The sequence below is a fragment of the Ovis aries genome, chromosome 1 (genome assembly GCF_016772045.2).
Source record: "Ovis aries strain OAR_USU_Benz2616 breed Rambouillet chromosome 1, ARS-UI_Ramb_v3.0, whole genome shotgun sequence".
In the NCBI taxonomy this organism is placed as follows: domain Eukaryota; kingdom Metazoa; phylum Chordata; class Mammalia; order Artiodactyla; family Bovidae; genus Ovis; species Ovis aries.
The window spans coordinates 14344572-14368098 of record NC_056054.1 but is presented as its reverse complement, the minus strand read 5'-3'; the positions used below and the strand labels follow the sequence as shown (position 1 = coordinate 14368098).

The window sequence follows — 23527 nt, the reverse complement described above, 5'->3', positions numbered from 1 at the left end:
GAGAAGACTCTACACATGGACATCACCAGATGGTCAACACCGAAATCAGACTGATTATATTCTCTGCAGCAAAAGATGGAGAAGCTCTATACAGTCAACAAAAACAAGACCAGGAGCTGACTGTGGCTCGGATCATGAACTCCTTATTACCAAATTCAGACTGAAATTGAAGAAAACAGGGAAAACCGCTAGACCATTCAGGTATAACCTCAATCAAATCCCTTATGATTATACAGTGGAAGTGAGAAATAGATTTAAGGGCCTAGATCTGATAGATAGAGTGCCTGATGAACTGTGGAATGAGGTTCGTGCCATTGTACAGGAGACAGGGCTCAGGACCATCCCCATGGAAAAGAAATGCAAAAAAGCAAAATGGCTGTCTGGGGAAGCCTTACAAATAGCTGTGAAAAGAAGAGAGGCGAAAAGCAAAGGAGAAAAGGAAAGATAAAAGCATCTGAATGCAGAGTTCCAAAGAATAGCAAAAAGAGCTAAGAAAGCCTTCTTCAGCAATCAATGCAAAGAAATAGAGGAAAACAACAGAATGGGAAAGATTAGAGATCTCTTCAAGAAAATTAGAGATACCAACTACTACTACTACTACTAAGTCACTTCAGTCGTGTCCGACTCTGTGCAACCCCATAGATGGCAGCCCACCAAGCTCCCCCATCCCTGGGATTCTCAAGGCAAGAACGCTGGAGTGGGTTGCCATTTCCTTCTCCAATGTATGAAAGTGAAAAGAGAAAGTGAAGTCACTCAGTTGTGTCCGACCCTCAGCAACCCCATGGACTGCAGCCTTCCAGGCTCCTCCATCCATGGGATTTTCCAGGCAAGAGTACTGGAGTGGGGTGCCATTGCCTTCTCCATTAGAGATACCAAGGGAACATTTTATGCAAAGATGGGCTCGATAAAGGACAGAAATGGTATGGACCTAACAGAAGCAGAAGATATTAAGAAGAGATGGCAAGAATACATGGAAGAACTGTACAAAAGGATCTTCATGACCCGGATAATCACGAAGGTGTGATCACTCATCTAGAGCCAGACATCCTGGAATGTGAAGTCAAGTGGGCTTTAGAAAGCATCACTACGAACAAAGCTAGTGGAGGTGATGGAATTCCAGTAGAGCTATTTCAAATCCTGGAAGATGATGCTGTGAAAGTGCTGCACTCAATAAGCCAGCAAGTTTGGAAAACTCAGCAGTGGCCACAGGACTGGAAAAGGTCAGTTTTCATTCCAATCCCAAAGAAAGGCAATGCGAAAGAATGTTCAAACTACTGCACAATTGCACTCATCTCCCATGCTAGTAAAGTATTGCTCAAAATTCTCCAAGCCAGGCTTCAGCAATACGTGAACCATGAACTTCCAGATGTTCAAGCTGGTTTTAGATAAGGCAGAGGAACCAGAAATCAAATTGCCAACATCTGCTGGATCATGGAAAAAGCAAGAGAGTTCCAGAAAAACATCTATTTCTGCTTTATTGACTATGCCAAGGCCTTTGACTATGTGGATCACAATAAACTGTGGAAAATTCTGAGAGAGATGGGAATACAGACCACCTGACCTGCCTCTTGAGAAATCTGTATGCAGGTCAGGAAGCAACAGTTAGAACTGGACATGGAACAACAGACTGGTTCCAAATAGGAAAAGGAGTACGTCAAGGCTGTATATTGTCACCCTGCTTATTTAACTTCTATGCAGAGTACATCATGAGAAACGCTGGACTGGAAGAAACACAAGCTGGAATCAAGATTGCTGGGAGAAATATCAATAACCTCAGATATGCAGATGACACCACCCTATGGCAGAAAGTGAAGAGGAACTAAAAAGCCTCTTGATGAAAGTAAAAGAGGAGAGTGAAAAAGTTGGCTTAAAACTCAACATTCAGAAAACGAAGATCATGGCATCCAGTCCCATCACTCCATGGGAAATAGATGGAGAAACAGAGGAAACAGTGTCAGACTTTATTTTTGGGGGCTCCAAAATCACTGCAGATGGTGAATGCAGCCATGAAATTAAAAGATGCTTACTCCTTGGAAGAAAAGTTATGACCAACCTAGATAGCATATTCAAAAGCAGAGACATTACTTTGCCGACTAAGGTCCGTCTAGTCAAAGCTATGGTTTTTCCAGTAGTCATGTATGGATGTGAGAGTTGGACTGTGAAGAAGGCAGAGCGCCGAAGAATTGATGCTTTTGAACTGTGGTGCTGGAGAAGACTCTTGAGAGTCCCTTGGACTGCAAGGAGATCCAACCAGTCCATTCTGAAGGAGATCCGCCCTGGGATTTCTTTGGCAGGAATGATGCTAAAGCTGAAACTCCAGTACTTTGGCCACCTCATGTGAAGAGTTGACTCATTGGAAAAGACTCTGATGCTGGGAGGGATTGGGGGCAGGAGGAGAAGGGGACGACAGAGGATGAGATGGCTGGATGGCATCACTGACTCGATGGACGTGAGTCTGAGTGAACTCCGGGAGTTGGTGATGGACAGGAAGGCCTGGCGTGCTGCAATTCATGGGGTCGCAGAGTTGGACACGAATGAGTGACTGAACTGAACTGAACTGAAGCTAGTATTAACCTAAAGAATAGTACGGTAAGTCAGGATGATTACTGCAATCCCCAGAGCAACCACTCTGCCTACCAATATAGTTTGAGTGAGTAAAATGGGTGAAATTCTTGAGTTTGGATGAGTGAAAATAACTCAATAAAATACAATTTACGAAGGTCAACAGATATAGTTCAATGGTAGGCTAAAAAGATTTTTAACACAAAAAAGGCAATCAAAGAGGGACAGAGAAATAAAAGAAAATGGGAGAACTGTAGAAAATAAATAGCAAATGGCAGGCATAAAGTCAACTATATGAATAATTCCATTAAAAGTGAATAGTTTAAACAATTTAATCAAAAAGCAGAGATTGTCAGATTGGATTTTTTTTTTTAAAAAAAAACAGGATTCAGCTATATGCTATCTATCAGAGACACAAATCAGATTCGAAGACACAGGCAAGTTGAAGGTAAAAGAATGCAGACTGTAAATGTAAGAGCGCTGAAGTGACGGTGTCATTATCAGATAAAATAAGCTTTAGGATAAGAAATATTTCTGTTGATGGGAGGAATATTTCATAATGATAAAAGTCAAGACAGCAAGAGAGAAGTAACAACTATAAATCTATACATACTAACAACGATGTCTCAGAATACATGAAGCAAAAACTGATAGAAATGAAAACAGAAATAGATAAATAATCATAGCTTTGGCACTTCAAGACCTCACTCTTAATAATTAATAAGATGTATATCCAAAATATATAATATATTCCTACTAAAAAATAAAAGTAAAATAAAGTGAAAGTAAAGTCTCTCAGTTGCGACTGACTCTTTGCTACCTCATGGACTGTAGCCTACCAGGCTCCTCCGTCCATGGAATTATCCAGGCAAGAGTCCTGGAGTGGATTGTCATTTCCTTCTCCAGAGGATCTGTCTGACCCAGGGATCGAACCCAGGTCTCCCACATAGCAGGCAGACACTTTATTGTCTGAGCCACTAGGGAAGCCCTAAAAAGAAAATAAATTATCCAAATTAAGAATAGGCAAACATTTGAATAGACAGTTTACCAAAGAATATAGGAAGGTACAAAGAGCTAGTAAGCACCTGAAAAGATGCTTAACATCATTAATCATTTGGGATATGCAAACTAAAACCAAAATAAGATACACAATCACTAGGATGGCTGTTAAACAATTGTGAATGTTGATGAGGGTATGAAGAAATTGGCATCCTCATACATTTCTGATGGGAATGTAAATGGTACAATCACGCTGAAAAGAGTTGGCAACTAATATAATTTAAACTTCATTTACGACCTAACAGTTCCCCTCCTAGGTATCTGTCCAAGAGAAATAAAGACATACATCCACACAAAGATTTGTACATGAAGTGTTCATAGTGCCATTGTTCACAAATAACTAAAAAGTGGAACCCACTGAATATCAACTGATGAACGGATAAACAAACCGTAGGATAGCCATATAATGCAACGCTCTTCAGCAATATAAGCGGATAAAATTTGCATGCTACAACATGGGTGAACTTCAAAACAAAATGGTAACAACCATAAAAGACCACATACTCTATGAAAATACTTTTATAAAATGTCCATAAACGGCAAACTTATAGACATGGAGAGCAGATCAGCTGGGTGCCTGGATCTGAGGGTGGCAACAGAACTGAGTAAAAATGGGCAGAAACAAACTTTTTGGGATGATGGAAATCTGCTCAAATCGGATTGTGATTTTCAGAGTTGTCAAACTGTAAATTTACTAGAAATCATCAAATTACACACTTATAATGGGCATATTTCATGCTATGTAAATTATATCTCAAGAAAGTTGTTTTAAAACGAATCACATTCAACTGGTACAGAAAAGCTGTGGAGAAAGCCATTAAGTATGGAACAACAAAATGCGAGGAAATGGAAGTTTGCATGGAAAAACAGAATTTAACTTTGAATGCTCAAAGGAACAACAAAAGATGCTGGTCTTCACCCAGAAGAAATAAAAAAGATAATGCTTGAAGGAGTAAATTGTTTTCACCAAGAACTAGACACTCATTCTAAACCAATGGATCACATAATTTTATGTTTATTATTCAGTCAATTTCTCTGATTTTTGAAGAAGACTAAGTATAACAGAAATGCTCAATAATGTCCTTGTAAACATATTTTAATGGAAATTTTTTTGACTGTGGAGACATTTGAAAGTTACTAGAGTAAATTCCAAATAAATCCATAGACAGTGTTTAAGACATGGCTCTCCAGAGAAACAGAACTAATGGGATATATTTATCCCATTTTTATTATTTTTTATGAAGTGTAAATCATATATAAGTTAACAATAGGAATTGGCTCAAGTAATTGTAGAAGCCACAGCCTGCCATCTACGAGCTGGAAAACTAGGAAAGCAGGTGGTATAAACCAGTTGTGCCCTAGGGCCAGAGAACCAGGAGAACTGATGGCCAAGGGCCAATAGAAGACAAATTTCCCAGCTCAAGCAAAGAGCAAATTTGCCTTCTTTTGTTCTACCTTTTTTGTTCTATTTAGGCCATCAGTGGATTTAGAACATAGTCTATCCTTGACCTGGGAGGTAACGCAGTTAGATTTGTCTTTCAGAAAATCACCCAGGTTTTTGCAGAATGAAGAGGGAATGGGTGAGGCGGGGATGAGGGAGCGATGTATATACAGTTCTGGTCTCTGCCTCCCTCCTGAAGGAAGCCAGAGGCTGCATGGGGCAGGGGATGAGCCAGGAGGCAGGACAGAAGGGGCTGGGAGGGCCCTAGGATAACTCTGGCTTTCGCTTTCACGAACAGGAGGTTGGCAGTGCCATTCACTGTGGTAAAGGAACAGATGCTCAGGAAGAAGAAACGGATGCTGTTTGAGGGGGTGTGCTGAGTGTGAGATGAAGACAGGAATTTGGGAGTCTGTGAAGCTGACATCACAGAAGTGGATGAGCTCACTCAGGTGAGGGTGAGTGGAGTGAGAAGAGGAGAAGGTGCAGGATGGAGCGCTGGGATGCCAGCATTTATCGGGTGAGCAAGAGGAAGGGGAGCAAGAACAAGAGCCTGCAGAAGGCCAGCAGGGGAGATGGAAGGCTTGGGGCACAGGTGGCAAACCAGATGCTTGGGCAGGATTTTCTGATCGGTATCTGCAGTTAGTTGGGCCAATTCTGTTTTTTGTTCTCATTTCGTCTTGCTTGAAAGGTGCTTAACATGTTCTTTGTTGAGACATAATTCACATACCATAAAAGTCACCATTTCAAAGTGTACAATCAGTGTTTTCTGGTACACTTGCAAAGTTGTGCAACTATCACCACAGTCTAATTCCAGGACTTTTTCATCACACCTCCAAAGGTGCCCCATACCCATTAGCAGCCATTCCCTGTTTCCCCTGCCTTCAGCCCCTAGCAACTGCTAATTGACCTTCTGTCTCTGTGGGATTTGCCTCTGTTGGATATTTCATACAAGTGGAATCGCATAGTATGTGGTCTTTTGTGAGACTGGCTTCTTTCACATGCATAATTCTTTCAAAGCTCCTCCATGTTGTAGCATGTATCTGTACTTCATTTCCTTTTACTGATGCATAATAATCCACTATCTGAGTATACCACATTTGATTTACCCACTCATCAGTTGAACTATGAGCTATTATGGATTACACTTTTATGAACACTCATATACTAATTCTTGTGTGAACATATGTTTTCAATTCTCTTGGGCATATACCTAAGAATAGAACTGCTGGATTATATGGTAAATCTGGACTACCCTGGTGGCTCAGACGGTAAAGAAACTGCATACAACACAAAAGACCCGGGTTTGATCCCTGGGTCAGGAAGATCCCCTTGAGAAGGGAATGGCTACCCACTGCAGTATTCTTGCCTGGAGAAGTCCACGGACAGAGGAGCCTGGAGGGCTGCAGTCCACAGGGTTGCAAAGAGGCAGACATGACTGAGTGACTAATATATGTACACATGGTTACTCTATGTTCAGCTTTTAGAAGAACTCTAAGTCTTGTATCACTGACCAGATATAGGACTGTGGCTGAGGTCCCTTGTCGGTAAAAATGAAACAATAAAGGACATTTTGCCGTTTCCAAAGTAATTGCACTGTTTTACATTCCCACCAGCAATGATGAGGAGTCCGGTTTCTTACATCCTTGCCAATACCTGTCGTATGTCTTCCTTTTACGATAGCTAGTGTGAAGAATTTGACTTGTGTTTATCTGAATATTAATGATGCTGAGGATGGCCATGGTGTTTTCCTTTGTTGAGATTTGCCTGTACATATCACTAGACTTTCCCCCCATTGATTTGCTTTTCTCTTGTTGATTTATAGAGATTTTCCAGCTGATTGTTCCTATACTATGGTTCCTACGCTATTTAATAACATGGTCCAATCCCCCCACTCCATCATCCTGTAAGATGATTGTGTCCTTGCAATCATATATTGTCTCCAGTGTTTTTGGTCTGTATCTTGGCTTTCTATTTCTTCAGAATGATCCTGAATTAATTCTATCCTATTTAATTTCTATAGTTTAAAGATAAATCTTTATATCTTGTATCTTGTTCTTTTTTTTCCCTGAATTATCTTGGATATTCTTGGATGTTTAGTCTTTCACATGAGTTTTAGAATCTACCTATCTAGTTACATGAAAAATCCTCATACATTTTTATTGAAATAAATTGAATTTGTAGGTTTATTTTAAGGAAGAAGTGACATCTTTATGACAGTGAGTACTCCTATGCATAAACATGTTATATCACTCCATTTTAAAAATATTCTTTTTATAATTCTAGAAATATTTTGTATTTTCCTCTGTAAATGTCTAGCGCATTTTTTATAAGCTATATTCCTAGACACATGAGAGATTTTACTGACATTGTGGATGGTATTATTTTGCCTATCACATCTCTAGCTTCTCATTCTTATTACAATCAATATGATAATCTATTGATTTTTGTATACGAATTTTGTATCTGGTATCCCTGCCAAAGTCCTCTATTAGTTCAAATAGTTCTTCTCTAGATTTTCTAAATTGACAATAATGTAACCTGAAAACAAAAACTGTTGTCTCTTCATAATGTTTTTTTTTTTTTTTCTGACTGTGCTGGGTCTTCATTGCAACACGCAGGTTCTGGGACCTTAATTCCCAGACCAGGGATCAAATCCATATCCACTGCATTGCAAGACAGATTCTCAAGCAGTGGACCACCAGAGAAGCCCCTCAGTTCAGTTCAGTTCAGTCGCTCAGTCGTGTCTGACTCTGCAACCCCATGAATCGCAGCACGCCAGGCCTCCTTGTCCATCACCAACTCCCAGAGTTCACTCAAACTCATGTCCATCGAGTCGGTGATGCCATCCAGCCATCTCATCCTCTGTCGTCCCCTTCTCCTCCTGCCCCTAATCCCTCCCAGCATCAAAGTCTTTTCCAATGAGTCAACTCTTCGCATGAGGTGGCCAAAGTACTGGAGCCTCTATTTCTTCCTAATTCTTATCCTTCTTATTAGTTTTGCTCATTACATTAGCTAGAAAGTTGAGATGGTGATGAGTAGTAAGGTGACAGCGAGCAATCCTTTCTTGTTCTTGACTCAGTGGAAATGCTTCCAAACTTTCATCTTAAGTATAAACTTTAGGTTTGGGGTAGATACCTTTTAAAATCTCCTTTCTATTCTTAATTTGCTAAGCGTTTTTATAAGGAATCTATGTTTCATTTTGCTGAACAGTGTTTCTGAATTTTTGAAAGGATAAATGGATTTTCTCCTTTCAGCTCAGTTCAGTCGCTCAGTCATGTCAGACTCTTTGCGACCCCATGGACTGCAGCATGCCAGGCCTCCTTGTCCATCACCAACTCCCAGAGTTTACCCAAACTCATGTCCATCGAGTCGGTGATGCCATCCAGCCATCTCATCCTCTGTCATCCCCTTCTCCTCCTGCCCTCAATCCCTCCCAGCATCAGGGTCTTTTCCAGTGAGTCAACCCTTCGCACGAGGTGGCCAAAATATTGGAGTTTCAGCTTTAGCATCAGTCCTTCCAATGAATACACAGGACTGATCTCCTTTAGGATGGACTGCTTGAATCTCCTTGCAGTCCAAGGAACTCTTGAGAGTCTTCTCCAACACCACAGTTCAAAAGATCAATTCTTTGTTACTCAGCTTTCTTCACAGTCCAACTCTCACATCCATACATGACCACAGGAAAAACCATAGCCTTGATTAGATGGAAGTTTGTTGGCAAAGTAATGTCTCTGCTTTTTAATATGCTATCTAGGTTGGTCATAACTTTCCTTCCAAGGAGTAAGCGTCTTTTAATTTCATGGCTGCAATCACCATCTGCAGTGATTTTGGAGCCCCCCAAAATAAAGTCTGACACTATTTCCACTGTTTCCCCATCTCTTTTATCAATTAGCAAATCACAGTGATAAATTTTCTAATGTTAAATTATCTTTTGATGAGTAAACAAAATTAATATCAGTCCTGGGCTGATGCCAGCCTGCCTGACACTGACCTTGATCTTCCACAATAATGTTTCCTTAGAAACAGCGGAGTTCGAATAAAAAAGGGTTATAATGAATACCTCCTTTGTTGTGTGCTTAAATTTAGGGGGGTTGTCAATGGGCTCACACAACCAGAATGATGTAAATTATTGATGGGAAATAGAGGCTGCAACTTCTATGAGTCAAGGCGACCCTCACATACCTTGGCTCTGCTGCGCACGACCTGTGAGAAAGTGACAGAAGAACCTGTGTGCTTGGGTAGCTGCTGGGCCTCCCAGGAAGATGCCATACCTCCTGCTTTGTGTTCTAGGTTAAAATCTATTGTGTCTCATGGGTCTGATTGCCAACTGGAACCCATAATCACAGGAGTGGTACTGCACCTTCCATTCCAGTTGTCATGATATATGATTTTTTAAATATGTTGCCAGATTCTACTCGCTAGCGTTTTATTTTAGGATTTTTGCAAATGTATTCTTTTCATGTACTAGCATCCAAGTTTGGTTTGGCACCAGTTATAGAAGCCCACAATTCTTATCTGCAATTCCAAAATTCGGAAAGTTCTGAAAACTCGCAAAAAGTGTGGGGAAAGGACACATTTTCGGCAAACTCACCTGGCCACTAAACCCGATCTGAACTAATGTGAGACTATTTATAGACTTTATTTGTCCCACTTAATACGTTTTATGGTAGAAACAGTAACATATTTGATTGTAGGGAAGTGGTCCCAACTGTGCTAAGGGAGTTAAATACAAGTTACATACTGCATCATCCTTCTAAACTTCCAAACCCTGAAAAGTTTAAGATGAAGGATATTTTACCATAATAAACTGGTCAGATTTCCTCTGGTTTTGTGCGTGTATGTGCGTGTGTTTTTTTGGAGGGGATGGGTGTATCTGAAGTAGTTTGCATAAGATGGGGATTATTTTTTTCTTTAAAGTGTGGAAATCTTGTGAAGGCAGTTGGGCTTCATGGTGTGTGTGTGTGTGTGTGTGTGTGTGTGTGTGTGTGTGTGTGTGTGTGTGTGTGTGTGTGTGTTATTGTTGGTGGTATATAACTCATTTTTCATGGCAATTAATTCTTTGGTGCCATTCTGCCCTGCATTACCCAACTGGGCCAAGCCTTCCTGCTTCCCCTTGTGAAAGGTTGATACTGCAGTTCAAAAATATTGGAAACACAATAAAACCAGTTGTTGCTGGGCAATTTGATTTACCGAAACTACTGCTTTGGGGCTGGATAGTTTGAGAAGAAAAAGACTTTTCAGGGATTTCATTGAACATAGTTATGGAGGCCGAGTTTTAGTTTTACCTCTAGAGGGCAGTCATAGATCATAAATTGGTAGGACTGTTTTAAAAGACCATTGTGCGAGCTTCATCGTTTCAGTCGCGTTTGACTCTGGGCGATCCTATGGACTGTAGCCCACCAGGCTCCTCTGCCTATGGGATTCCATTCAAGCAAGAACATTGGAGTGGGTTGCCATGCCCTCCTCCAGGGGAACTTCCCTATTAAAGGATCGAACCCAAGTCTCATGTCTCTTCATTGGCAGGCAGGTTCTTTACCACTAGTGCCAACTGGTAAGCCCCAAAAGACCGTTACCTAAAAATAGATTAAACTGAGTGCCCGATTTTGGTATGTATTATGTATTATTGGTATGTATTATTATTTCCTCCACTTGATAGACGAGGAAACTGAGTCTTAAAAAACTAAATAAATTGCTTATTTCATGGAAGGTGTAAGTCTCATAAAGCAGATTTGGGATTTTAACCTAGACCTATTAACCATTAAAATCCATGCTCTTACCCACACTATATTCTCAGGCTCGCTCTCTCTCATTCTCCCTGTCTCATTCTCCTCCTGTACCAAACTGGTTAAATGTACCAACTCTTAACAATTCTAAACTCAATCTGCTGGACTAGAAAGGCTGCAGAGCAGAATGATGTCAGGGAATTGAGTCTCACGAAGAGCAAGTCCTCTACCAAACCTACCAACCTCTGGCTCTACAGCTTGCCAGCTGTGTGACCAAGAGAAAGTTAACTGCTTATGGCTCAGGTTCATCATCAGTAAAAGTGATAAGATAAAGGAAATTTTTGCTGAGCCTTGAGCATATGCAAGTACACTGTATGACTATGAACCTGTGTTGCTGATAAAATGCAAGAAAACAATCAGGTGGGGTCCCAGAAGAAGGAACCGAAGCAACTCCCTCTTAGAGAAATGATCAGCATCAACATAAAACAAAACAACAACAACAAAAACCGGCCTGACGATGAACTTACTATGCTTGTGATGTGTCTTAGATGTACTGCTTGGACTCAACCTAATGGACCTATTGGGTTAATAAAGTCTTAAAAAGCCACAAATGGAATTGGGGCTCTGCTTCGTTACAAACCAAACAGTTCTGTGTGGACAAGCTAAAGACTTGCTTAAACCAGCCAATCACGTCTCTTTATTTGTTGTTGTTCAGTCACTCAGTCATGTCCGTCTCTTTGCAACCCCGTGGACTGCAGTATGCCAGTCTTCCCTGTCCTTCACCATCCCGTGTAGCTTGCTCAAACTCATGTCCATCGAGTTGGTGATGCCATCCAAACATGTCGTCCTCTGTTACCCCTTCTCTTCCTGCTTCAATCTTTCCCAGCATCAGGGTCTTTCCAATGAGTCAGCTCTTTGAATCAGGTGACCAAAGTATTGGAGCTTCAGCTTCAGTACCAGTCCTTCCAATGAATATTCAGGACTGATTTCCTCTAGGATTGACTGGTTTGATCTCCTTGCAGTCCAAGGGACTCTCAAAAATCGTCTCCAAAACCACAGTTCAAAAGCATCAATTCTTTAGCACTCAGCTTTCTTTATAGTTCAACTCACATCCCTACATGACTACTGGAAAAACCATAGCTTTGACTAGACAGAACTTTGTCGGCAAAGAAACGTCTCTGCTTTTTGATATGCCGTCTAGGTTTGTCATAACTTTTCTTCCAAGGAGCAAGAGTCTTTTAATTTCATGACTGCGGTCAGCATCCATAGAGATTTTGAAGCCCAAGAAAATAAAGTCTGTCACAGTTTCCATTGCTTCCCCATCTATTTGTCATGAAGTGATGGGACCGGATGCCATGATCTTTGTTTTTTGAATATTGAGTTTCAAGCCAGTTTTTTCACTCTCCTCTTTCGCTTTCATTAGGAGGCTCTTTCATTCCTCTGATTTCTGCCATAAGGCACTCCTTAGAAACAGTGCCTTTTACTCTTAGAAGCTCATCTTTTCTTTTGGACTGGGAGTCAGTCGTCATGAGTCCTGTTCTTCCTTGTAGATTACCTTTGTTGTTGTTGTTTAGTTGCTGAGAGTAAATCCTCTGTGCTTTAGCTAATTGTCCTGAGTTGTTTGCTAACTTTTAATATGAAGACCCAATCTTACATGGCCTAACCTCTGTACTAGATCAAATCTCCCTGCCTTACCTGGCAGTACAGTCTTTAACACTCACTGCATATCAGTGTTTATTTTTCTTTTAGTAGGGATTAGGGTTACTATCTCATGAGATTATTTTGATAATGAAACAAAACGATACATGTAGGGCACTTAGAACAAAGCCTGAGATGGTAAGAACTCACTAAGTGTTATTGTTATTTGTTCAACAAATATTTTTTTGAGTATCTATGACATCAGGCACTATTCTCCATTCAAAGGACACTTTGAAAGCTGTGTGTATAACAGGAAGAGTCTGATCAGGAGATAGAAACTACATTGGTTATTTGAGCAGAGTTTAAAAAATTGTTAACAAGGACTTCCCTGGTGGTCCAGTGGTCAAGACTTTATGCTTCCAATGCAGGGGGCTTGAGTTTGATCCCTGGTTGAGGAACTAAGATCCCATATACTGCATAATGTGGCCTAAAAAAAAAAAAAAGACTTGTTACCTAGGTATAAATTTATTAACTGGATAACTGACTATTCTAGAAAAGGACAGTGAGGTATCTTGGAAGCAGCAATAAAGAAAGCATCTACCACCTCTTAGGCTGGGAGAACAAAAGGAGGTATGTATTTAAATTATTAAAACTCAAGTTTGGTGGAGTGATCCTGCTGAGCAGAAACTCAGATCTCTGAGGTGGGGGTACAGGTCAGCTGTTGCTGGATTTTCTGGGTGAAGCACAATAAGGCTGGTTTGGAAGTGCTGGAAAAACTGCAAACTGAATTCAGCAACCTCCCCAGGAAGGAAGTACTGTGGCCAGGGTAAAGAACCATTGCTGGGGGATGCTCACAAGTTCAGGAAGTCCAAAAGAAACCAGCTCCTTCCTCCTCCAGGCTTGTAGACACCCCTCTCATACCGCCTCTGCACAGAGCCTAAGAGGAACTTGCTTTTGGCAAAGCAGAGATACGGTTGCTCTGGTCCCTGCCCCAGCACCATAGCGCAGAGTATAGGAGCGTGGGTTGGAGCTAACAGACAACAGGTTAATTAATACACAATCCATTCCTGCATCTCAGCATCCCCACATACCTTCTTCACATATTTCAACTTCCATGAGACAATAAAAACAACTTGATCTTTCTTTCCAACAAGATACCACTGTCCTTTATTCAAAGGAAGACATCTGATTCTCTCCTCCAAATAAGAAGATGCAGTTACAATAATCATTATGTCCATCTTTGAGAGACACTCATACCATCCATTTCTTTTTTAAAAATATTTATTTATTTATTTGTGTTGGGTCTTAGTTGCAGCATGTGGGATCTTAGTTCCTCGAGAGGGATTGAATCCCCATCCTCCTGCATCGGAAGGCAAATTCCTAACCACCGGACCATCAGGGAAGTCCCTCATACCATCCATTTCTAAAATATGTTAATTACTTCTTAAATGTAGCCTTAATCCCAAATGATTATTCACTTGAGCTTGTCATTTCCTTTCTATATGCACTCTAGGGCATTCAGAAGGATCCATCCCAGACCACAGTCCTTGTAGTCATCATTACTGCCCTAAGACCAAGTGAAACAGCCACTCTGTCCTGTGACGTTTCAATAGGCACTTCATCACAATCAACCACAGGTGACAATTTAATCTGTTATGATGTCACTGCATACCATGGATTGCTAGTACTTTCCATCATTAAGGAGCTCAGCACTGAGTTCAACTCTAAGAACACAACCAAGGCAATGTCAAAAAGTTCCTCTTCTGGTACCAATTTCTCAATCAGCTAGGGTTCGTTAGGAGACAGACCCCATCAGTTATCTGGACAGAGAGAGCTGATAATAAATCATTGCAAACTAGGTATAAACTTGTTGATGTGGTAATAACTAAAAGAGCAGTAAAAAATATACCAACTCATCATAGATTGTAGTAATTGGAGGAAGCAGCTACTATCCCCAGGGCTGAAGGACGTAAGAGAAGAGGTGTATGAATAATCAGAACATTTAAGCGTAGAGAAGGGACTCTGTGGCTGAAACTCAGACCCCTAAGAATGAGTCACTGCTTAGTGTCTCTGAACCTGGAAGAGGGTCCCATGGGGCTGAGACTCAGATCCTTAGAAACAGGGCACTGTCTGGCTGATGCTGGTATCTTAGAGATGAGCACAGTTGGAGCTGTCTCTGCAAGTGATGGAGATTGTGGTTGGCTGTAGCTTCTGTTACCAGAGGGTAGAACCATCGCTGGGGTGATATTCAGAAAATGTAAGCCATCAGAGAGCCCAAAGGAAGCCAGAAGCAAGTTTCTTCTTCTCCCTGTGTCCTTGCATGTTCTCTCTCCCTGTATATTAATAATGCCTTTTAATTTTCTGTTATCTGATGCTTGGGCATCCTGGGGCCTTATTGACCCCAGAGCTGGGACTGCTTCTTCCAGGGCTAGCTAATATCCCCTTTAGAGACAGCAATGTGCTTTTCATATGCAAACCAACTGATCCAGAGCCTGTGACCCCAGCCACCTTCGCTGTTGGGCTCCCACACTCTGGGCCACTGTCCACCCACCCAAATCACCGGAAGGCCAGGTTCAGTTCAGTCGCTCAGTCGTTTCCGACTCTTTGCAACCCCATGGACTGCAGCACGCCAGGCCTCCCTGTCCATCACCAACTCCCGGAGTTTACTCAAACTCATGTCCATTGAGTGGGTGATGCCATCCAACCATCTCATCCTTTATCATCCCCTTCGCTTCCTGCCCTCGATCTTTCCCAGCATCAGGGTCTTTTCCAATGAGTCATCTCTTCGCATCAGGTGGCCAGAGTGTTGGAGTTTCAGCTTCAACAGCAGTCCTTCCAATGAACACTCAGGACTGATCTCCTTTAGGATGGACTGGTTGGATCTCCTTGCAGTCCAAGCGACTCCAAGATTCTTCTCCAACACCACAGTTCAAAAGCATCAGTTCTTCAGTGCTCAGCTTTCTTTATAGTCCAACTCTCACATCCATACATGACTACTGGAAAAACCATAGCCTTGACTAGACAGACCTTTGTTGGCAAAGTGATGCCTCTGCTTTTTAATATGCTCTCTAGGAAGGCCAGGTATTAGACAACTAAAGAGAGTCCCTATACACCAGAGCCCACTGAAATTATTCAAACTAGCCAGTCCTAAGCCTGCTTACCCTGCCTTGTCCACTCCTTCCAGTGCAAAGCACAGTAAAAACTCCACATTTCCCCCTCACCCCTTCTGCCTCCTGACCCACCCTGGTGCTTCTCTATGTGACCCTGAGTGGCAGCCATGCCTCCTGTTTCTAGGGAACTGTGATCAAACTTCTTCCTTCATGATGATCCGTTCCATTATCTGTGTGTCATGATTAAACAAGTTCCAGGTACCCTTAAAACATTCTGCAGCACCTCCTAATGACAGAGCCTAACAGGAAACCAGCTAGCAAAGCAGAAATGCGGGCTTCAGAGGCCCAGCTCCAGCCTCACAAAACAGGGTACATAAGGGAGGGTTTGAAGAGGAGAGATCACAGTGGATGCTCTAGCCGGTGTGCGAGTTAAATAAGGTCCGTTTGTGAAGGAGCTTCTAGTCTAGGACAAGATTAGTTTATGACTGTACTGTAACAGTGAAAACTGCACCTTCTAGACATGCTTTGCCTGAGACCACCACACAGGGAAGTCCAGCAGGGAGGGCCTGGGAGAGCTGGGGCTGGCGGAGGGTTGGTAACTTGAGATGGGGCTGTCAGAGAAGACTTCGCTGAAGTGACAAGGAGCAAAATCTGCAGGGGGGGAGGGAGTGAGCTGTGCGGTTGTCTAGGAGCCATGTGGGTATCTGGGAGCAGAACATTTGGGGAGTGAAAAGAGTAAGGGCAGGGACTTACTTCCCTGGTGGTCCAATGGTTAAGACTCTGTGCTCCCTGCAGGGGTTCCATTCCTGGTGGAGGAACTAGGTCACACTTGCAGCAAATAAGAGTTCGTGGGCCGCAGTTAAGATCCACTGCAGGCAGATAATTTAAAAAAAAAAAAAAGAGAGAGAGTATATAGCACAGAAAATTTTTTTAAAATTAATAAGGGCAAGGCTCTGAAATAGGATGGCCCTGTCAGTATTCTTGGGTTTCCCTTGTGGCTCTTTTCCCCGGTTAAGAATTTGCCTGCAATGCGGGAGACCTGGATTCAATCCCTGGGTTGGGAAGATCCCCTGGAGAAGGGAATGGCTATCCACTCCAGTGTTCTGGCCTGGAGAATCCCATGGACTGTAGAGCCCACGTGGTCGCAAAGAGTGTCAGACACGACTGAGCGACTTTCGCTTCACTTCACGTGTCTTCAAGAAATGACAAAGAGAGCGTGTGACGGTCATTTTCTGTGTCAGCTTGGCTAGGCCATGCTGCCTAGTTCTTTGGTCAAACACCAGTCCAGCTAGTGCTATCAAGGCATTTTTTGCTTGTGGTGAACACTTTGTGGTGAATCACTTTCAGTAGAGAAGATGACCCTCTATAACGAGTATGTGTTGGTGGTGGGGGCGGGGCTCATTCACCCAGCTAAAGGCCATAAGAGCAAAAACCGAGGTCCCCCTGAAGAAGAAGGAATTCTGCTCCCAAACTATACAGAAATTCTGCTTGAGTTTTCAACTCTCAGATCCAAGACCACAACATCAGCTCTTGCCTGAATTTCCAGCCTGCTGGCCTGCCCTGTGGATTACAGGCTTGCCTGCCCCTACAATTGTGTGAGCCAATTCCTTAAACTAAATCTCTCTCTCCATAGTTATAATGTGCATTCTAGTGGTTCTGTTTCTCTGAAGTCCTCTGACTAATACAGGCCAGAGTAGCAGAAGAGCGTGACTAATGGGCTAAGTACTGTGAGATGGAGCAGGAGATGAGGTGTGGGAGGGAGGAGTTATGGGGTAGGGCCTTGGGGCCAGCAGGAGGGCTTCATGTGGGCTAGGAAGTCACTGGAGGGTTCTGAGCAGAAGGGTGATACCTTCTGACTCATATGTTCAAAGCTTCCCCAGGCTGCCACGAGGAGAATGGGCAAAGGGCAAGGGCAGAGGCAGGGAGCCCAGGAGGAGGCCACTGCAGGGAGGGACATGCGGTCGGGGCGGTCGGGGAATGGCAGTGCAGGTGCTCAGAAATGAAGAGATGCCTCTTAGACACTTGGCTGCTCGGCTGCCAAATCTGGACTTCAGGGGCCTGGTCTGGAGATGTAACTCTGGTGGCTTCGGGCCAGCCCCGCCCATGACCACACAGGGATGCTGACCGAGCTCTGCCCAGGACTGGGGCCTGGGTTCTCCACTCAGCACCTTGAGTGTGGGCTGTGTCCTAGGGAGCCTGCCGCAACCGCCACACCTCCCCCAGGCATGTCTCCCATCAAAAGCACTGGGCTCTGTGCCTGAGGCTATCACCCAGGCCTCAGCCCCCCCCCCCCCCCACTATTCACGGCAGGGGGTCATTCCACTGCAGGCCACAGTTATTCACAGAAAACAGGAACACCCTTGGAAAACCCCAAACCCAGTTGTCTATTAACCCAGCCCTGGGGGAGGGCCAAGCAGACAGTCCTGATTTTCCTACCAGGACTGGTTTCTGTTAGTCCTGGCAAGGCAAACAGGTTTCATCTCATGTGCAAACCTAGATTAGTTAGGCTTGTATGTTGTTGAAAGTCCTGTTCAACTCTTTTGCGACCCCATGGTCTGTAGATCGCCAGACTCCTCTGTCCATGGGGCTTTCCAGGCAAGAATCCTGGAGTGGGTTGTCGTTTCCTTCTCCAGGATTTCTTCCTGACCCAGGGATCGAACCTGTGTCTCCTGCATTGGCAGGTGGGTTCTTTACCACTGAGCCACCTGGGAAGCCCCTTGGCTCTGGATAGAGCTATATTAACCAGAGGGAAGTGGCGTGGTCATCCTTCAGGAATGGAGGCACGGAAAACGGACAGGGGCAGGAGAAAGGAAAGGCTGCTCCTCTTCCAATACCTGAGACATGGCCGTCCGTAACATTTAGCTCTGTCCTCTCAAAGCAGCCCAGGTAGGGGATCTGTGGATTGGTGTGGGGGTGGCAGATAGCTAAAGCAGTGGGCCAAGTAGGGAGACGTTTGTGTGGAGCCCATTCATTCATTCAGCAAATAATTACAGCCTACATGTAGCAGTCATTAAGCTCAGTGTAAGGGATGAAAAAGTAGCAACAAGCCGGCTCTGTAAATCTGCTGTGCTGTGTTAGTCAGCTCCAGCTGCCGTAACAAAGGAGCGCAGAAGGGGCGGCCCAAGCAGCAGAGCTGTATTTCTCACAGCTCTGGAGGTCAGAGGTCCAGGGTTAGGTGCCACGGCCAATTCAGTTCCTGGTGACAGCTCTCTTCCTGGCTTTTGGACAGCCATCTTCTCACTGTATGGTCTTCTTCTCGGTTCTTACATGCCTTTCTTCTGTGCGTACATTTTCTAGGTCTTCTTCTGGGTTCTTACATGCCTTTCTTCTGTGCGTACATTTTCTAGGGGAGAGGGGAGAGAGAACTCTCTCTCTTCTTTCTTTTTTTCCTTTCCTTTTTGGTCATACAGCTTGGGGGATCTTAGTTCCCTGACCAGGGATTGAACCCAGGCCCCCTGTAGTGAAAGCACAGAGTCCTCACCACTGGACTGCCAGAGAAATCCCTCTCTCTTCTCTAAGGTCAGCAGATCTATTGAGGGATTAGGGTCCCGCCCTTGTGACTTTATTTAATCTTGTGTGCATGCGTGCTAAGTCGTGCCCGACTCGTTTGTGACCCCAAGGACTATAGCCTGCCAGACTCCTCTGTCTGTGGGATTCTCCAGGCAAGAATACTGGAGTGGGTTGCATGCCCTCCTCCAGCAGATCTTCCTGACCCAGGAATCGAACCCACATTTCTTTTGTCTCCTGCATTGGCAAGCAGGTTCTTTATCACTAGCACCACCTGGGAAGTCCTTTCCTTATTTAATCTTGCTGCTGCTGCTGCTGAGTACCTTCAGTCGTGTCCGACTCTGTGCCACCCCAGAGACGGCAGCCCACCAGGCTCCCCCATCCCTAGGATTCTCCAGGCAAGAACACTGGAGTGGGTTGCTGTTCCCTTCTCCTCTTTAATCTTAATTACCTTCAAAAACCTTATCTCCAAATAGTCACATTGGGTGTTAGGATTTCAACATTCATTTTGTGGGGATAAAATTCAGTCCACAGCACCTGCCCTCATGGAGACTATAGTCTCATGAAGACTGACAATTTAACACTATAAGAAAGTAAACAAAGGTATAATGACAAGTTCTCTTTAAAAAGTAAACAGAGTGGGGACTTCCTTGGTGGTTGAGAAGGCAGAGGATGCATGTTTGGTCCCTGGTCTGGAAACTAAGATCCCACAAGCTGCGGGAAAACTGAGCTAGTGAGGACAACTGCTAAAGCCCGTGCACCACAGCTAGAGAGAAGCCTGTGCACTGCGACAAAGAACCCATGGGCCGCAATGAAGATTCGATGCAGCCAAATTAATTAATTAATTAAAAACAATAAACAGGGCACTGTGATCGAGAATACTAGAGAGGGTGAATCTAATTTCTACAGGGAGGTAAATGCTCTGTGAGGATGTGACATTTAGGTCTGGACCTGAAGGATTAGAAATAGCCATTCAACAAGCAGGAAAAGGATGTTCCCAGAAAAGACACCCACAAGTGCAAAGGCCCTGGGGCAGGAAAGAGCTTAGTATGTTAGGGGAACTGTAAGCACAATGTTGGCTTTTAAAAGATCGCTCTCCTTTCTGTGCAGAAAATAGATCATATAGGAACAAGAGTAGAGGAAGGCAAACCAATTCCAAGGCTATTGCAGTCATCCATATGAAAGACGGTGCTGGTTGGAACTAGAGTCTTAAAAGAAAAGATGGAGAGAAATCGACTGATTCTAATATCTATCAGTTGAAGCTTGACTTGATAGGATTTGATGATTGATTAGAGTTTGGAGATGTGAGAGCAAAGTGAAGAGAATGCTTCCTAGGTGGCTGGCCTGAGCCACCAGATAAATTGTGGTGCCATGTATTGGTGTGAGGATGTCTGTGGGAGGCATGCATGTGGCAGGGTTAATCAAGAGTTCTAATGGGGATGTGTTTGATTGGCGATTACTAATAAATACCTAACTGAAGAGCCTGCAAAAGAGGCCAAGGTGAGGCCAGTGAGTTACAGGAAAGGTGTGTTGCAGAAATTGGTGAGGAAAGTATTTCAAGGAGGAATCTGTTCAATTGCATTGAAAGCTGTTGAAGGGATTAAGAGGGACAAGAATGTAAAATTGGTATTGGATTTGGTAGAGTGGTGGACTTCTGTACCCTGGACTACCTTTAGGTAGGAAATGAACACTTTTCATTTGCATAGGGACAGAAGAGATAAATCCAGACAGGAGCAGTTTGTAAACTTGGTGACAAAAAGAGAACAGAGTTCCTCTTTTTTCCTAACAAAATGTCAATAAAATGACCTCATGAGTTGTGACCATGAGTCAAAAAAGGCATGTGAGATCATAAAAAATGCCATCAAACACATTTTAGGTAACGTGATCTATGAGACCAACCTGTGACTATAAAAAGGGCTTATGTAACAGTTGTGATGGTGAGAAAAACCACCACGGATGTTCCCAATGCCAGGTCTCACCATCTGAACATCTCTGGGCATTCATAACTTCAATAAATGACTGGAGATGGTTATCAGTTAGGATGAGTAACATTCACTGGTGCAACAAACATCCCCAAATGTAAATGGCTGAACTTAATAGAGATATATTTCTCATGCATGTCACCGTTCACTGCAGAATGGTGAGGGCTTTGCTCTATAGTCATTCAGAGACCCAGACTCCTCCCACCTTAGGAGTCTACCTTCTAGGTTCTTGAAGTCCTCTCCATTCAGCTGATAGATGGGGAAGACAAAGGGTCATGCTTGGGAGGTCTGTATGAGGAAGTGAGGCATATCACTTCCACTCACATTCAGTTGGTTCTCAGTCACATGCCTACACCCCAACAGCCCCAGGTGGGGTTCCCACCAAGACCAGCATCAAGCACCCAATGTGTGTGTGAGGATGTCTCCAGATGACTTCAGCACTCAGCTGTTGAATTTTCCCAGTTGAGGACCCAGACACCAAGGAACTGAAATCCACTGCTTCCCACTGTGCCCGGAACAAAATCCCACAGCTGTATAAATTTTAATCCTTTAATAAATTCCTTTTTCTATATTATTCTCATGTTTCTATTTATATGATCCAAATTCTAACAAATACCAACTGTGGACTTGAACTGAACACAATTGCCATTCTGAGTGGTAAGAGTGCTGCACTCGTGGGTTCCATATCTTTTAAGAAAGCAAAATCTTACTGACTTGCTGCTTATACAAGTGTTAGAACACACCCACGATAAAACCAAAGTAAAGGGTAAATTATTTAGGAGCACTAACAAGTGAGTAATTGGAGGATAAAGATAACCTGATGATTCCTCTGAAGCACAGAGCAGAGCTCTCCCTAAAGAATGAGCAATGTGGTGTGTGCCGTGGGCAGGGACGTGGGCGAAGCAGCAGAATGCCATCAATTTTTCTCTGAAGTGGCTATTTTAGGAGGCTCGTTTATCAATGTTCATGATGATATACAATGAACAGATGAACTTATATTTATAAATAATTGATTGTACTATTTATTGCAGTTGCTACTTACCATTTCCCAACTAATATCTTAGTATTTCAACATTTCATCCACTGTCACAGGCTTCACAGTGCACACCCACCCAGCAGCCCTGTTAGTGCCTGCTATTTTGGGGGGCAGGGAGCGGGGTGAACTGGTGATTTCGTTAGATGTCTCTCCACCTGCAAATCCTCTTTTCTGAATTCAAATTGTAGAAACATTCTGCTTGATCTTTTTAAACAAAAACATTTCCCAGATGCAGGCCATTCCCATGTCTTTACCCCATGCACATCTGGTTTATTCTGGGGCCCTTTCTTTCCCATCCAATGCTCTTCACCCGAGGGAACTGACTACCCTGCTTTTATTTCTCCTCCCTGGGTCTCCAGTTTTCCTGAATGTAAAATAAATAAGATGGACAAGTCAGCAGTTTCCAAACTTTATCACAGTGTATTGACTACAGTGCTCTGTGCTAGTAGGACTTTGTTGTTACCCATTCTGTATATCATGGCTTGCATCTGCTATCCCAAACTCCCAGTCCATCCCTCCCCCACCCCCTTGGCAACCACGTCTGTTCGCTATGTCTATGAATCTGTTTCTGTTTCATAAATAAGTTCATTTGCGTCCTATTTTAGATTCAACATATAAGTAATATCACATGGTATTTGTCTTTTCCTGTCTGTCTTATTTCATTTAGTAAAATAATGTCTAGGTCCATCCATGTTGTGGCAAATGCATTATTTCATTCTTCTTTATGGCTGAATAGTATTCCATCACACACAGACACACACAGACACACACACACACACACACACACACACACACACACACACCTGTATATATGCTGCATCTTCACAGCTTCTTTATCCAGTCCTCTGCCAATGGACGTTCAGGTTGTTGCCATGTCTTGGCCATTGTAGACAGTGCTGCTGAGAACATAACAGGGGTACAGGTATCCTTTTGAATTATAGTTTTGCCTGGGTATGGGCCCAAGAGTGGTATTGCAGGATCGTATGGCAACTCTAGTTTTCTGAGGAGCCTCCGTACTGTTTTCCATAGGAACTACGTTGATCCACATTCCTACCAGTAGTGTAGGTGGGTCCTGGGACCATGATTAATCCTACTTCTGAAAGGAGGACAGCAAACATCAGTGAAGCCCGAGTAGGCAATGTAGGGCAGAGTCGGGACTCCATTCAGACCTGTCCTGAAACCTGCTCTTTTCTTCCCTATGTGCTCACCCAAGAGCAGGAGCTGGCGCTGGGATCCAGAAGTGACCCTGAAACTCACTCTAGCTCCCTGTTGTCCACCAGGTAGAGGGGGGTGAGCTTAGCACTTCCCTCTCCGTGGCGATGACTCCTTCCCCCAGGCTTCCCCACTCACCCCCAGCCTCCTAACGCACGGACACCCCCCTGCACCCACAAGCCAACTAGTCCCCAGTATCAGGAATGGGGAGCCAGGCTCCTGATCACCTTCTGTGTTCTATGTGTGGCAGGTCTGCA

The 23527-nt window shown here is 43.5% G+C and overlaps 1 protein-coding gene across 1 annotated transcript in view; it reads right to left on the bottom strand.

Annotated features, from left to right (window-relative positions):
* Positions 1-22871, bottom strand: part of PPIE (peptidylprolyl isomerase E) — a 54569-nt gene extending 31698 nt beyond the window's left edge. The window contains exon 1 of the mRNA XM_060405576.1: positions 22862-22871. The gene's annotated coding sequence lies outside the window, so the exon portion shown is untranslated. The remainder of the gene's footprint in view (positions 1-22861) is intronic.
* Between the last annotated feature and the right edge of the window lie 656 nt (positions 22872-23527).